The 13,631-nt window shown below is 37.5% G+C and overlaps 1 long non-coding RNA gene across 2 annotated transcripts; it reads left to right on the top strand.

Annotated features, from left to right (window-relative positions):
* Positions 1 to 9,243: 9,243 nt before the first annotated feature.
* LOC113298446 lies at positions 9,244 to 13,025 on the top strand. Of its 2 annotated transcripts, XR_003334196.1 has the most exons (5): positions 9,244 to 9,483; positions 9,769 to 9,953; positions 10,857 to 10,963; positions 11,084 to 11,516; positions 12,265 to 13,025. It is a non-coding gene; the product is annotated as an uncharacterized LOC113298446 (long non-coding RNA). The 2 variants fall into 2 exon arrangements; XR_003334195.1 differs by having other exon boundaries at positions 11,084 to 13,025.
* The last annotated feature ends 606 nt before the right edge of the window (positions 13,026 to 13,631 follow it).

Raw genomic sequence — 13,631 nt, 5'->3', positions numbered from 1 at the left:
ACGCTTTCGCGTACACAAGTCCTTAAGGAACTTGGCATAAGAGGGAATCTGCCTAATTGCATCTAATAATGGAAGGTTGATATTAACCTGCTTAAAAACCTCCAATATATCATTAAAGTTGGACTCCCTCTTAGTCGGAACTAGCAGCTGGGAAACGGGGCTCTGGGAACAAATCGGGCTCAACAGGACCCTCATTGGTCTCTTTGGAGACTCTATCAGTCTCCTCATTTTCTGGCTCATAAGGGTGAACTACAGCATGTTCACTTTCAGGTATGTCGACCTTATTATCAACTTTCTTTCCACTCCTAAGGGTTGTAACAGATTCACATGATTGTACGATTTCTCTCCTCTAGGGTTAGGATCAGTATGACTAGGGAACCTTCCTTCTTCTCTCTCATTGATAAACTTAGCTATTTGGCCGACTTGAAGCTCTAATTTAGCAAAAGACTGGGCACTATTCTTAAAATTCTGTTTGGTTTCCTCTTGAAAATTACCCTGGCTTTTTACTAACATTTCCTGGCTTTGTGATAGCATCTCCTGGCTCTTCCTTAATATACTAAGGGTTTCCTCTAAGCTAGCTATTCTATTCTCAGATGGGTTCTGGGTCTGACCTGAAGAGTTCTTAGTATAACCAAAACCTGGGGGAGGCTGAGAATTACTAGACTGGCCTTGATTCTGGCCCTTAGACCAAGAGAAATTAGGATGGTTTCTCCAACCAGGGTTGTAGGTCTGAGTAGGGGTCAAACTTCTGACGGTTTCAAACCTAGCATTGTTATAGACAGCATGGCTTGTTCTTCACTAACCTGACCTTCCCAAATGAGTTATCGGGCTCTATTCCACAACTAGAGACTTGAGAGGCTCTATTAGGTTCAACAAGGGACCTATTTTTAGCTGATTCTCCAAAGCTTCTAACCTTCTGGACAAAGCAGCAAACTTAGCATCTGACGCAAAACTCGTATCTACCATATTGGTGCTACTTCTATTGACCAAGAGTCTTTTAGGGGGTTCAACACAAGATTCCCACTGTTGGGATTTTTCAGCGATAGCTCCTAAGAAGGTAAAAGCATCATCAGCATTTTTACTAGTGAACTCACCAGCGCACATAGACTCAACCATGGCTTTGGTCGAATAGTCCAAACCATTATAAATAATCTGTACAAGTTTCATCTTATCAAATCCATGGTGAGGACACTGGGATAGAAGATCATTGAATCTCTCTAAAAATCTATAAAGAGACTCTCCCTCTTGTTGCACACTAGTACTAATGTTCTGCCTAACAGCTGCAGTTTTATGCTTAGGGTAGAACTTCATATAGAAGGCAGCGATAAGTTCCTGCCATGTTTCTATGGATTCAGACGGTAGGTTGTTCAGCCAGGTCTTGGCTTTGTCTCTCAAAGAAAAGGGAAACATCTTAAGTTTCAAGACTTCATCGGTAAGGTCTTTTATTCTAATTGTCCCACAGATTTCCTCAAAGTCCCTAATATGGAAATAAGGGTTCTCATCATCTTTTCCTAAGAATATAGGAATCATCTGAAGAATACTAGGTTTTATCTCGAAATTAGCCGTAGTGGCTGGCAATTTAATGCACGAAGCTCGGTTGGTCCTAGTTGGGAACATGTAATCTTTCAAAGTTGTCATCGTTGGCACAAATGGAGTAGCAGGGGTACTTTTATCACTCAGAGATAAATTCTCAAAACTGAAGTTTCCAAAAACAGGGCTCTCAAAGGAAGAATCTTCGAGCTCCCTGCTTAAATCAGAAGAACTACTAGGTTTTTCTCTAATCAATCGACCTAGAGTATCTCTTTTCCAAGCCCTATTAACAAAATCGGGCATACACTAAAAAGAATTCAAAAAGAAATAAAAATCCTAACAGGAAGGTTGTTCTAACAAACACATAGCAGGCTGACTCGACTTTACCACAGCAAACCTAAAAATTTCTAGCAAACAACAAGTATGATGGCTCCATTTAGATTGTTTCTAGACCAGCTTCTAATCCTTCGAAAGGGAATTCGTTACAATTTAAGCAAACCCCTCTGGAATCAATCCAAGTTAAAGTAAGTTGAATCGACGCGAGGGAAGCTCAGTGGAGCTTTGATACCCAAAACCTCACCGATCCAATGCGGCGCAGTCACGCATTCAACTCGCAGAAACCGTCAAGAACTTCGAGGTGTGCTTAAAAGAGTAACCAATATTTTTCGAATGATTGCCTGTTAAGCTCGATACCCTATAGGTCTCTTTCTAGTCCAAATTTTAGGCTTAGGTTCGCTTTAGGTTTCGTTTTCCTAAGGCGGGCAAGAAGGGAGCGGTGATGAAATCCGAACCCTTATCTTGTTTAGGCCATCCCTTGCCCTTTACTAGGAAAATAAAGACAGTACGGTTCGTCCTCAAACAATTATCACCTTAAGGAATACAATAACTCGCTTGCAGAGGATTCGCGAGTGTTTCGATTGGACTTACCTCCCGTACCAGACGGGCGATGAACCGTTGAAGTCGACTCGGGCCACGACTCCTATGTCATGTGCGAACCCGAGGGGCCGAGACGATATCGTAATCGTCGTCCTTCCCTGCACACAATTTGTATTTAAGGGTACCCTTCCGTAGGGTTTAAAAATAAAAATGTCCAAAGTTTAAAGTCCACAGTCCACAAAAATAAAGTGCAAAAAAAAAAAAGTAAATTACAAAATATTTCCTAATACAATTCTAAAAAATAATAATAATAAAACTAAATCCTAAAAAAAAAATTTCTTCTTTTTGTCTTCTCTTTACGCTTTAAGCTTTTTTTTTCAAGTCCTTAGTGTTCACTTCAAACCTGTAAATCAAAGACAAAAAGAAACGTAAAAAGGAACAAATAAAAAAATAAAAAAATAAAATAAAATAATAATAATAAATCTAAAAATAAAATGCTACCTAAACACAAATCCGCGTCGGCGGCGCCAAAAATTTGATGTATTTTCAAATAGTGATTGTAATAGTGGTAAAAAGGGTCTTTTCAGACTTGTGAAGAAAATAATTTTTTTTTAGATTTAATTTAAAAACGAAAATAAATAAAATAATTCAAGTTTAGAGAAAATTACCAAGACTAGGATTCCACCATTGACCAAATAAATAGTAAACTCTAAATAGTTTTTATGCAATTCTATCTTTAAAATCAATTCTAATATTTGCCTCAAATATGTTTTTGAAGTAATAATTGTAATCAAAAAGTATAAAACATCAAAAGTTATTAAAACCCAGCATGCTTCATCAAGTTAATTCACAATTATTCAAAAAAACTAATAATTCAAATTCAATTCATGCAAATAATTAAATAATAATATTGCAAATAAATAGAAAAATTAGAATTATACCAATAAATTTTGTGTCAATGGCTTCCTCCGTCGTCTCGGCTAATGGGTTTAGCTCCTCATCCCAAAAACACACTCACAAGATAAATTCATGGCTAAATTAGGTGTTTTTATTGATGAATATAAGATGAAACAGGAATTTGCAACGCTGTAAAAGTGTTACAGCGTCACTGTTACAAAGTGGAAAAGGCTGAAAATAAACGATACAAGCCAAGTGCTGTAAAACAACGACACTGGGTATTTAAATTAAGACTGTTGAATAACGACGGACTCTGCGAGTTTGTTCTTCCTCCTCGAACAGCAGCAGCAACAGCACTGTAACTCTCTGTAATCGCTTCTCCTCGGCTCTCCTGGACTCTAAGCTCTCTCCTAAAGGTTTCTAACCCTTCTATGACTTAAACCCAACTATTTATAGGCTTTGAATCACCTTGAAACTCGATCAAACTCGTTGAAAATCTCCATTGTTCTCTACGGGCAGTTTGAAGAATAATCCTCTTCTTGTTGCGTTCCACCCTGTTTTTAGCTATTCTCTCGTCTCAAATATCTTCTAGGACTTGGACTCAACTTATTTGAAGTATATCCCACGCAAGAAAATCCCATAAATCTCTCTGACCAATCCCAAACCCTAAACAGAGAAGCTGTATCCTGTTGGGACTTTGATCAATTATTTCGACTTATCCAGCCCAATTGGATGGGTCTAGACGATTGCATTAGGCCTGTTATGTCTTCTAGAGTCCGTAGGTACCAAATATGCCCATTGAATCTCCTCCTAAGTCGATCAAATCTCTGCTTAAAAACTGTTGTCGCTGCTGCCTTTTTTTCCCGCCAATTTCTGTTTTGAATTTTGAAGATGACCTCCCCCTATCCAGTTACGGTGTCCCTTTAGTACATGCCCTGAAATGGGGTGCCCCTTATCCAAATTAGGGGTGCCTTTAGCAATTCTTCTGGGATGTTTTCCGCACTTTTTCAGGGTTCCTCCGGGATATTTCCGGTACACTATCAACGACAATCCAAGGGCCACATTTTTAGCCAATTTTTGCCGCAAAGCCTTATTTATCCAAAAGCACCTACAAAGAGATTAAAAACCAAAATAAGTACAACAATGGGCACTAACAATATACACAATTGAGATAAATTAGACACATAAATGCGTCTATCAACTGCCATTTAACTCCTTTCTTGAGTAGGGGAAGAAGACTCGCCATGTTGGTCCCCAAAACTGGTATGAAGCGACGGACATATGACACCTTTCCTATTAATGCCTGGAGTTCGTCCTTGTTTTTCGGTGCTGCCATTGTCATGATGGCATTTGCTTTGTATTCTTCCATTTCGATCACGGCTTTAGTAACTTTGAAACCCAACACTTTTCCCGACGTTACCCAGAAAGTACATTTAGCTGGGTTCATTTTGAGACCATAGCTTCGGCATCGAGACAAGACTCGTCTGACATTGGGTACAAGGTCAGCTCTTTTCTTTGCTTTAATAATGATGTTGTCCACATACACCTCCATCTCCTTATGGTTGAGGTCGTGAAAGATGAGAGTCATTGCTCGTTGATATGTGACGCCTGCATTCTTTAAACCAAAGGGCATCACCACATAGTAGAAGTTTCCCACTGGTGTCGAGAATGTTGTTTTCGGTGCATCAGACTCCTTCATCTTGACCTGGTTATATCCGCTATACCCATCCATAAAGGCTAGTAACGCATTGTCATCTGTTGTGTCGACCACGAGATCGATGAGGGGGAGCGGGAAATCATCCTTAGGACAAGCTCGATTGAGGTCACGGAAGTCAACACAACATCGTATGTTACCATTCTTATTTTCGACCGACACAATGTTTTCTAACCATGTCGAGTGGTGTATGGGTTTGATGTATCCCGCTTCTAGTAATTTTGACACCTCCTCCTTAATTTGTTCTTCAATTGCGTGAGAAAATTTTCGGCGGGGTTGGTTTACTGGTCTGAATGTTGGTGAGATTTTGAGTTCATGTGAAACGAGAGCCAGGTTCAGCCCTGGCATATCTTCATATGTCCATGCGAATACATCTTGGAATTCCACCATTAGGTTTTTCAGCTCCTCCCTTTCTTCCAAGGTTAATCCACTGCCAATTTGGATTAGTTTCGGGTTTTCCGAGGTCCCTAAGTTGAGTGGGATAGTCGGTTCTAAACTTTCGTTCGGTGTTGAGGACGTGTGTTCCCAATCATGCTTTTCTTCTTTAACAGTTAGAGTTTCCAGTGCGTGCATAACTTGTTCATCTTGCGCTATGGCGTCTTCCTCAACAATATATCGGTACATCTTCTTCCTATTGGGTAGGACATAACTTCGAAGATACCCTTTACGTTTGCTGGACTCCCCTTTGTGTTGTTCTTCCTTTCCAAGTTCTCTTTTGGCATCATCCGTATTCTTTATATCGTAAAAGGCTGCCCCGGGGAAGAAGGTTTTTTCTTCGTTCGTGAATGGGCTCTTCGTGGCTGCCACACGCCACTCTTTGCCCTTAAACAAGAATTTAAGACACTGATGGTCTGTGGACGACACTATCCCATGTTTTCGTAGCCAAGGTTGCCCAAGATGATATGACATGCTAGATCTGCTTCAGTCACATGGAAAAGTTCGGCATCCTTGAGCGGTCCGACAGTGATCTCTACTTGCATTGTTCCAATCGTTTTCTACCGTGTTCCACTGAAGTCTTGCACTTTGGTATTGAAACGTCTGATTGCTACCGGGGGTATACGCAGACGACGGATGGTTTCTTGGGAGATCAAGTATAGAGAGGCGCCCGTATCCACGAAAGCCCTGTTAAGACGATTCTTTCCTACTTCGATTGTGATAAATAGTGGACGCAAGTGTTCTACCTCCACCATCCGGTCTTCTTCTGAGAACGTGATTTGTTTCGGGAAATGTCTTTCCATATACTCTCGAGGATATTCTCCGGAAAAAATGTTCAGAATGTGCATGCAAGCTAGCTCCCGCTGGTGCTCGGTAAATCTGATCTCTTCGAAGAATCGGGAGAAAACCTTCCGACACTCCTCTCGCACAGCCCCATCCTCCGGGTCTTCTCTAGGCGCGGACTCTGTTTCGGCCTTTCCTTGGTTATTATCAGAGCCTAGATTCTGCCCTTTCCGTTGACACTTTAGGAGTGTTATCTGACGGGATTTGATCAAATGATCAATGAGTAAGTTTGTTTTCGTCTTGCCTTTGTCTGCCCGACATCGTGACATTTCCGAGTTCATGTTTTGAGCTTGGGTTTCGATTCCGAGTTTGTGTTTCGAGTTTGGGTATTGGTTCCGAGGACTAGTCCCCAGTGAAGCCGCCAAATGTGAACACCCAAATATTATTATAGGGTAATGAGGAGACTAATCCCAGAACACAATACAATTATCTAGAGAACCTTAACTCTTTCTGGGAGAATTCTCTCCTTATATAGGCAAAGCCTGACATGTAAGTACCGTACACGTGTACCTTAATACCTTTCTTAGTAAGTCTTCTATTATTAGCCGTATACATGTACTATTACAGTTGGGGTGTTTAGGCACCCACTAGTTATCTCTTTCGGGCACCCTGTCATCGGGGCATCCCATCCACGTGGCATCGCTGCTCATAGCAGCCCCGACACTTCTGATAATAGCCCCAACTCTGTTGATGATGACCCAGACTCTGTTGATGATGATCCCGGTTCAACTGATGGTGACCTCGATTATGGCCCGAAGCTGCCATTCTCGTCCCTGACTCATGGTTAGATTTCTCCTGTTCACACTATGTTAGTTCATTTTTTTTCATTTTCTATTTTTCCTCTCTTTAGCTTGGCAGTTTCGTTCTTACACGAGTATTGACGCTTAAGCAATGAGGTTATGCAATAATAGGAATAATATATTTTACTTTAAATGTCATTTCATGGGACTAGGCAACTACCCTTTCTGTTGAATTTAGTTTGCGACACGTTTTCTATGGAGAATGCTCTTCTATGGAATGGAGGATGTTCTCATACGCATCCTCCAAATCTGCTATGATATTTACATTAACTTCCTAAGTTTGAGGAGCTTAAGTCTTTGTTATCGTTAAAGTTTGCATCATCGAAATCCGAAGAAACGTGAAGAGTTACCAGGGAGGTTTCTTTTTCCAGCCAATCGGCATACACATTTAATTACGAAAAATGGGTCATTTGTCCAAATATTTTTAAATTACGGTTCAAATGAATGAGTAAAAAATAGTTTGGGTGAAATGGTCAAAAAAAAAATAGTAAGGATGAAACTGGTTTCATAGCTTAAATTTAAAAAATAGCAAGGATGAAACTGGATACATCCTGTGTAAATTAAAAATAAGAAAAAATATTTGAAAATGGGCACGATGAAACTGTTACATCCTGCCTATATTTACATTTTTGTCCATTTAAACAGTATTAAAATCTAACTGTCCATTTCACCCAGGAATTGTTGATTTTGGTCTTTTTAACCAATTTTGTGATTTAATTACCTTTGTGGATAAAAATATACTCCCTCCGTTCTTTTTTAATAGGCCAGTTTTGTTTTTAGCGAAATTTAAGGAAATTAAGAGAACTAATCATTGAAAGTGGTCCTCATGACACTTGTCAATAAAAGAAGTGAGGTGAAATGGTCCCCATGACACTTGTTGGCAAAAGAAGTGAAGTGGTCCACATGACACTTGTCATCAAAAGAAGTTAAGAGAAAAGTGGTCCCAAAAAATTAAAATAACATTTGACTTTTCCAATTAGGAAACTGGCCTATTTTTTTGAAACTTTTATTTATAGAAACTGGTCTATTAAAAAAGAATGGAGGGAGTAAAATTGAGTTATGATTTTGATTTTATGGAAAACTCTTATATTGTTAAGTGGAGTATATTTGAATACTGTGAATTGGCATTGGGTGGTTGTCAAGTGTTATAGTGCCTGGAGATATTTGCCAATATGAGCATTTATGTGGGAAGGAAAAACGACTGCCCAGCGTTAGCACCCTATATCCCTGGATAGCGACAGTGTCTAAAAAAAATGTATACATTTCAGGGACTATTTTAGAAAACATTTTAATTGGTACATTTTTTTTATAAGAAATTATACTCTATAGAGAATTTAGGCAATGCGAGTCGTAGATCAACAATTCAACCAGTGCACCGGTGTATATAATTCGAGTTGTTCCTTAATAAGTTGACCGAGTAAAAAAAGGAGTTGTTCCTTAATACTGAAAGTTGTGGTGGAGGGAATATGTGATTAATTCGAACACTTTTTGTCAACTTCAGTTGCTGCTAACTGCGAAAGAACGAGGTCACTTTCTCCATAGGGGCAGTTAAAAGAACAACTGTATTACCATTTTTCATTTGGAAGAGGAGTTGCTTCGCCTAAGATTAGAGAATGAATGAATAGATTTACGACTGTGATGACATCATCAAGCAATCGCAAAACAACGCGTCACGAAACGAGTGCAGAATAAACATGTGGATATGTGTGGTTCAAGGTTCAACCCAGGGAAAATAGTAGAACAATGAATTTGAAACAAAAGTCTTTATTACTGGTCAAATTTAAAGCTACTAAAACGTATGTCCTATGAATGATATGTTGGTGTGTTTACTGGAGTACGTGACATTGTTATATATGGCGTTTTAAATTAAATTAGTAAGGACAGAAGAAGACTCAAATGTACTTCTTGATCGACCATTGCACGGACAAGTGGATGACCAACAATCTATTTTTTGTGATTACTTCATCTAATGTATTGCACATGTCTTCTTTTCTATTTTTTATCCTAAGAAACGTGTGTGACATAATTTTTATGTACGACTTGCTTTTCATATTCTTTATCACGGTACCTGCTCTTTCGCATTTGTCACGTTTTGTTGATTATAAATTCATAAGGCATGGGGTTAGTAAACATTGACCATAATTTGGATAATTTTTTTTCCTCCTCAAATCCATTTTTTTCCTCCTCAAATTCATTTTTTCCAGATTTTATACCGATCTTCATCTAGAAAAAAGAACAAAAATAAATCTAAGAACTACTAAACAACATCATACATGTCAGATTTAGCGATTCATTCATTGGCAACGTATGCCAAATTTTGCAAAAAGCATATATGATTGAATTTCTGGAAATTTCTGAAAATCATCTAAAAATAAAGGATATGATGCGGTATATTTTTGATTTACTATATAAGGGTTTGCGAATTCTTATTATTGGTATAATGATGATTATTTCCGTTTTAAATGCTTCAAAAAATAAAATCCATTTTAGAGAAAATAATATTTCTAGAAGTTTTCAATTTTAACATAGTATTTCTGTTTTTTCTTTCCATCATACTTTCATTCCATAAAAAATAGTAATTCATTCTCAGTCCAGTTTGAATAAAAAATACTTGTTTTTTGTTTTTTGTTTTTTGTTTTTCTAACAGAGGTCTGTGTTTTTTTCTGTTTGCAGAATTATACAATTCTTCATCGTTGGAAATCAAACCTCTCCTGCTTCGGCCTCTTACATGTCCCTATATTTATCAACTTAGGGTTTCAGTTTGTATTTGATTTAGGTTTTATTTGGCGAGAGTATCTGATGAGATAATTACTGTATACTGAGATCAACACCACCACTACCAACAACAGTTTCTAAAGGTAAATTAATCTTACACTAAGTTGATCTTACACGTTGACGGGAATTTGTGATCGATTGGAACTAGGTTTATAAGGTCTTGGACTGTCCAGTTTAGGTTTTTTGATTTATTTTTCTTTCATTGATTTATGATATATTTCTTCTGTTTTCTGTTTGACTTAACTTGGATTTGTATTTGGTTTGTTTTATTATTTAATGCTGGTTTAAGTTCCTTTGAGGTAAGGTTTAAACCCAGGTTGCACTGGATGGGATGCTAGATATTTTTTATTTTAATTTTAATTTGTTGTTAATTGAGCTAGAATTTAATTCAATTCAGTTCAATTCCGGTTAATTTCTTTATCTAGAGTTCCCTGACTTAAGAGTTCATTTCAAGCATTTGAAATGCTATTCTTCTGTGAGTTCAAATCCCCCCAAACTTATGTATAATAAGTGATTTGTTTTTGTTTTGTGGAGATGATCCATTGATTTTTCTCCTCTGCTTTCTTTGTTGCATTGTTGGTTATTTTATTTATGGACCCCAATTGAGCCAAACTGTTAATATTAGTTTTAGCGCAGGTGTTACAGGGCATACCGTTTGCATGCTGTCATCTGTAATTTTTGCATTTTCTTGGCTTAAACCAGAAACGTTACATTTTATGAACTCTATACTTTTGGTTAACAAAATCCTATATTAATGCCTGAAAATCTTTTGTCTGAATCATCCTCTCTTAAAGACAAACAAAATTATTTTCCTCTTATGTTATTAGTCCTACACTAAAAAGCAACAGTTGGTTCTTATGCCTTTGCACTTTTATACTTTTTCCTCCCTATTTGGTTTTATTAGGACTGCAACTCCTATCATTGTTGCTCTTATTATCTACTATTCGGCGAGTTTTGATCAAGTAGTTTCTTGCTTTGTTCTACAGCTAGCATTACAGAACCGCAGAACATGTTCAATTGATGCAATCAACAACCAGGCAGTCTACGGTAGCTTGACAAACAATTTTGAAGTGCACGGCGCTTCTCCTACAAGGTAACTTATACTTCCCGTTGAAGTTCATCATCTAATACAAACCTGTTGTAACATCTTTTTTGCCAATTTTTTAAAAAGGTTCACCAAAAGTTTACGTTTAGCTCTATTGTTTCTCTACAGGCCACACATGGAAAACAAAAAGAGAATTGCTCCAATTGATTTGGCAGTTTACAAAAGGCAAGTGCTCATTCTAATACCGTTGTTAAGTAAGGCATAGATTTGAACCAGTTATATTGGAAGTAATGTTGTTCTATATTGAGGAGATATTAATTTTTCTTTGCACGCGTGATACAATGAATATAAACCTATGGGTGAATGGACAAATGTTGTTAATGATGTGATGGAAGGTAATGGAAAAGATCCAATAATACTGATAGCAACAGGTACAACTATGCAACAGTTACAACTATCAAGGAACATCAAGGTGGGTAGTTGGGTATTTCAAATATTTAACAAAAACAACCTGCAATGACTGTTATGGCTTACCTACTGTGTCTACATCAAGGGTCTTTGCCAGTCTAGATGCACCAGAGGTCTGTGATCTGAGAACACAGTAAGTAGACGTATTATATGTGTTGGTAGAAAGGTGTTATTTGTTTGAGAAAGGGAAACTTTCATATATCCAAGTGGAGTGGTGTCCATATTTTGATCCCTCTCTTGAATTACTTCTAATTAATCCTTTTTGTAGACATTATTTGTTCTTAATGGGTCTGGATTAACTGTGTTCTTGCTTTAATGTCTTCACACAAAATTTACTTCTCTTATGTTCATAAGTTTCTGAACATCGATCTGTTTCAACTGGGAATTAATTTTGATCAACTTTCCCTGGCATTTTCTTTGTGACTTTTGTTGATCCTCATCTGGCAATTGTGCATAAATATTTGTACCATGTGCATTCTTTTTTTTATTGTCCATTTTTGCAGAGATTTGTTGCACTTTAAATCCAAATAAGTGCAGCTGATTTTGCTGAAGCTGATCTCCTATAGACTAAAATTCTATCTGCCATTGCCAATGCTGATTATACGAATTCCAATTCTGTTGTTCCACTAATATAATTTACCACTTTAGGGTTCCAATTCTCGAATACCTTGGTGATAGTTTACTTCATCTGATCAAACAATATAGAGGTCTCAATATGAATAAAACTCCCATGCAAAACCTAAACCGGTATCTCTTTTTTGCTATATGAGACGTCCATATATGCAAAACCTAAATCTCATTGTTTTTGCGCGGCACTCTCCTTCAGCTTGATTTTTTTTTTGTCGTCTACTTGATTTTTTTTTGTTGTTTTTTCTTTGCAGGTCATAACACTGTAGAGCTGCTTCTCTTCTCCAAGAACATCTTGCTGCCTCGGTAATCTTATCTATCGTTTCTAATTCATCATTTAGAGCAAAAATTGTTAGGGTTTATTTTTATGATTGTTAGGGTTTTATGTTGATTTTCATTGATGAGCATATATCCAAGAATTGTAAACGACATGTATACCGCTCGAACCCACCGTTTTTCATTCCGCGTTCATCTATTAGGAAACCCACCGTTTAAGTTGATATTCAAATTTAGTTGACATTCAAATTTTATTATCAAGATGTTGCTTACTCAAATAATCGGAGGATAGCCATTGTAGTGGATGATGAGTACAACTACTGATTCAATGGATTGAGTTTCCGCATGATATGATTGATAATGTGTGATGACAATGATGTGGGTGGCAATGCCTACCACATGTGACTTTTATGAAAGAGTTCAACAAGACTGCTACATCATTGTCTTAGATAATTTTACAAATGTTTTTACACGTCAAGAACAAAAAATGAACTAAGAAATCTTTCCCTGAACCATGTATTAAAATCAAACCCCTTTAATAGGTCAGGAAGAAATAGCCCTGTTTGGATTATTCACTTTTGAAGATTATTTTTTCAGTGTCAAAAACGTGTATTGTGTTGTCAGTGGGGCAAATACCCCACTCAGGTGCAGTATTTATTTTTAAATGTATTCTTTTGGGACGATTTCTTAATCTCTGACACTAAATGGTAATTGGTGAATTTAATTTTGATTGTTAATCTATTAATTTAATTTTGATAGTTTGGTGCCACAGTTGTTAACCTAAACCCCCACTAATTGAAATCCTCTTTGAGCTGGGTGAGGGGTGAAGTCCCTCCTTACCAGATGGAGGGGCAACTCCCGGCATACCTGCTCCGCAGCAATTACTGGAACATAAGTGAAGATCGCTTGGGTAATAACTTTTTCTCTTTCTTTACAGCTTATATATGAGTACGATCTTGTAAAGTAATCAAATCCTGCAACTACGTTAAATGAACCGATCGTAGATTCCATTCTTATAGGTTGGATCGCACCAAACACAGATTGTTAGATCTTTTCGTGTTTGCCTGTTCTGATACCAATTTAAAAGGCGAGGGTACCCAAATATACCTCAAGCTAAAACTTTTCGTACCTATAAGTCTTTTCTCCGAAAGTGATTGTCTATGGACTGAGTCGAGACAATACAACTAATCGGTTCACATTTTGTGTGATCGTCTATGGATGCGAGATCGAGACAATACAACGACAAAATGTGTTACTTGATAAAAAGGTTCGGACTTAACCAAACACAATAGGATTCACTTATCAAGTAATTAGGAGATTAACGTTTGTGAGATTTAATAAAAGT

Source organism: Papaver somniferum, chromosome 7, assembly GCF_003573695.1.
Source record: "Papaver somniferum cultivar HN1 chromosome 7, ASM357369v1, whole genome shotgun sequence".
NCBI lineage: Eukaryota > Viridiplantae > Streptophyta > Magnoliopsida > Ranunculales > Papaveraceae > Papaver > Papaver somniferum.
This window is presented reverse-complemented; position numbering and strand designations above follow the sequence as displayed.